Below are 3,745 nucleotides of genomic sequence, written 5' to 3' on the forward strand. Positions count from 1 at the left end.
TATGGTCTCATTCACCTTGATTACAGTCTAACGAATGTTAGAAATAGACTGCAAATGTTGCCTACATTTTGCATGTTGTTTTGTACAGTATGTCATTCTGTATTCATGAAATGACCTGTCAACATGAGTTACTCATGAAAGGTGCCAAGAAATGTTATATGTCTGTGTTAACCATAGAAAATGTGTCATACCTTAAGGGTAACAACAAAACATGAATCTAGAACTTTCCGCGTTGGCAGAGTTGGAGGCTAGAGGGTTTGTCTACAGTACTAGTCAAAGGTTTGGACACCCACTCATTCAAGGGTATTTCTTTTTACTATTTTCCACATTGTATAATTATAGTGAAGATCTCAAACTATTAAATAACCCAAATGGAGTTATGTAGTAATTAATGAAAGTGTCATAATACAATATATATGTTTTCTGAAGAAGCCACCCTTTGCCTTGATAACAGCTTTGCACACTCTGGGCAATCTCTCGAACCAGTTTAATGTGGTAGTCACCAGGAATTTTGAGCACTTGTTGGCTGCTTGTCCTTCAGTCTGGTCCCACTTATCCCAAACTGTTTAAATATGGTTTGTTTTGGGACATTGTCCACTAAGGGCAAAACAGATGGGATGGCATACTGCTGCAGAATGCGGTGGCTGGTTGAGTGTGCTTAGAATCGTAAATCAATGACCGTGTCATCAGCAAAGCACCATCACACGCAGGGAGCCACAGATGCAGAGATCATTTATGCAAGCTCCTCTGATCAGTAGATGTTGAGATGGTTCCGTGACTTCGACTCTGTTAAGCATTTATTTGAGCTGTTATCTTAGTGCAGTTATTTCTGAGGCTGGTAACTAAATTAACTTATCATCTGCTGTAGAGGTCTGGGGGTTTTCACGCAGTATGAGCTATTACAGTACAGACAATGATGGTCTTCTGTATACCAACCTTGCCTTGTCACAAAACTACAGATTAGCTCAAACACATTAAGAAGGAAAGAGATGTCTTTGTATCTGTTTAACACTTATTTTGGTTGCTATTTGATTCTATGTGTTTTTTCATGGTTTTGATGTCTTCACTATTATTCTACAATGTGGAAAATAGTCAAACTAATGAAATACCCTTGAATGAGTGGGTGTGTTCAAAACTTTGACTGGTATGTTTGGAAGTTTCGGTGGATACCAGCAACATTGTTAGTTTCATAATAGTCGGTTGTTTAATTGCAGACAATATAGGTTTTATGAGTGTGAGTACACAATGTGGGTTGTATTAGGGGCTGTGTGATCAACGAGGTGGAGGCTAGCCTTCCGAGCATCAATGCAACAGACAAAAAGGTATGTTTGTCTTTCACTGTAGGCTGTGTTTGCCCTTTCGTTGGGCTTCTCTGAATCTTTCCATGTAATCCACACAGAGGCTGGGACTTTCCATGTCCAGAGGATGTTGTAGTGTAATCCACAGGGAGTTAATAAGCACCAAGAGAGAATGAGGTAACCTTGGAACTAGCTAGGCCCTTAGTGACGACATTGACAAGTAGTTAGCATTTAAAATATACCCCAGAGGTTTCTCATTTTTATAAACTATAAACATTGCTGGCAGATTAAATTAATATGTGAAACATGTTTACATTACACATTTGAAAAACAATATTTTTTATCTACAATTTAGGCAGTCAACAGTCAACTCACAGGAAGCACAGTATACCATGTACCCAATGTTCATCAGCAATCTGTTAAAATAAAACACTTGTAATCCCACCAATTTCTTAGTTTTTTGTACAAGAACTCAGGACAATGCAAAAATTATCCATTGGAATATCTATAGGAATATCAATAGGTGTTTTAACTACAAAATGTCTGTTCCATTAATTAACTTGGGGTATTCCAAGAAGTATCACTCCATTGGAAAGAGAGGCTTTTAAAAGGTTGTTTCCCCTTGCCTGAGACTTGCTTTCATAGACTGGGTTGTGTTCTGCAGCAGTCATGGTAAAAAATATTGTTTTCATTTTTAGAGGGCCCCCTGATGAATTTGCTATCTAAGGGACTCCGATGCTAACAAACCACATCGATAGCCAAAAGATGACCATTGTGAAAAATGGGTGGAGTCACTGGATGAGTACTAAATAAAAAAATAAAAAATGTGTGCTTTGAGGTTATTCCTCACTGACAAGCACCTGTCTTGTTCATTCAAATTGAAAATCAGTCCAAGCATGCTGGTTGTACTTTATTTCTTTTTTCATGCATCGTCAAACCGTAATTATATTTTAAGCAATTTGTTTGTGGGGGAGACCATGCTATAATCAAGTTTTGTTCAGCAAACCTGAGGGAATACAGGCTTGGTCATTATTGTCCTTTTATTTAAGAAAACAATGAACTTTTTCATCTTTTACATAGAGTATGACCTTTATCAAGGTTTAAATGTCAACTTTAGCAACAACATACCACAACATGGAAAGAAACTAATACAAACCCATGGCCTCCCAGCTTTTTTATATTTGACTTTTAACACCATGTGACATCCACACAAAATATTTTTAAACTGATTTGTACTAATAATATTTCAATCGGAAACTATTTGAAATAATTGTGTGAGTAATCAGGCAAAAATAAGGCGCAGATTGATAAGATGGCAATTGTTGTATGCATGCAACATTTAAAAACCTCAAATTTGAGTAAGAAACTGATGGATCTGGAGAAAAAAGTTAACATAATATTTCAAAGATATAGAAGAAAAATGAAATGTTCCCAAAATACAACATATTCACACATTTTAAAATAAAATGTAATACAATTGCCACCTCTGTAAAGGCAAGATACATTGTGAACATGTCATTGCACTCCTGAATGTCTAATTGGTCTACCTTACACACCAGATTAGTAATAATGCTTTCATTTTAAAGATAACTGTAATTGCAACACTGGGGATATTTCATATCAGGCTTATAGTCCATGGCTTGCTCTATAAAGCATGCAGGCTGGAATGGAGATATTAAGTTACTGTTCAATTAGCCAATGTGGAAATTTAGTGACCAATACTTGAGCGCAGAATTATTGTTGGTGCCTGATTCCTCTGTTCTGGTATCTATTCCAGGACACAAACAACAACCATGTAGAGGCAGTTCTGTGGGCATGAACAGATGAGAGATAAAAGGAGAATGGCAAAAATTATGAAAGCTAACAGGCAACCAACAAACAGTCAGTGTAATAATAACAGTGCAATGCAACATTGGTGTGGAGAACAGCATTTTGTAATGGGCTACTTGTTGGACTTTGTCATGGATATGGAATCCAAATCTTTCAGGTAAAATACACTTGACAATTGAGTGGAACAACATATAATCTTGCAAATCACAATTCCTGTTGCGTGATGCTGATGGCAGAGTCCAAATACCTATACTTCTTGCTGTCAATGGTGCAGGCTGGTGGCAGTAGTGTTATTGTGTGGATAATGTTTTCTTGGGACATGTTAGATTCCTTGGTAAATTCCGAAGTATTTTGAAAACCACAGTGTATGTGAAGATTGTTGCTGACCAGGTGTATATTTTATGGCTACTGTTTCCCCCATCACATGAAAACCTCAAGCAGGATTATGCGGCATGTCACAAAGCACATACTGACTCAGAATGGTTTCAGGAACATCCCCATTCCCCAAACCTCAATTCAATAAAGCATAATTTGGGGACATGCACTCACAAGATGCAGGAGTTATTATTTATCAACCAGGTGTTTCAAATGTTGAATGCTGATTGGCTGATAGCCAT

This window comes from Esox lucius, chromosome 7 (assembly GCF_011004845.1).
Source record: "Esox lucius isolate fEsoLuc1 chromosome 7, fEsoLuc1.pri, whole genome shotgun sequence".
Classification (NCBI taxonomy): domain Eukaryota; kingdom Metazoa; phylum Chordata; class Actinopteri; order Esociformes; family Esocidae; genus Esox; species Esox lucius.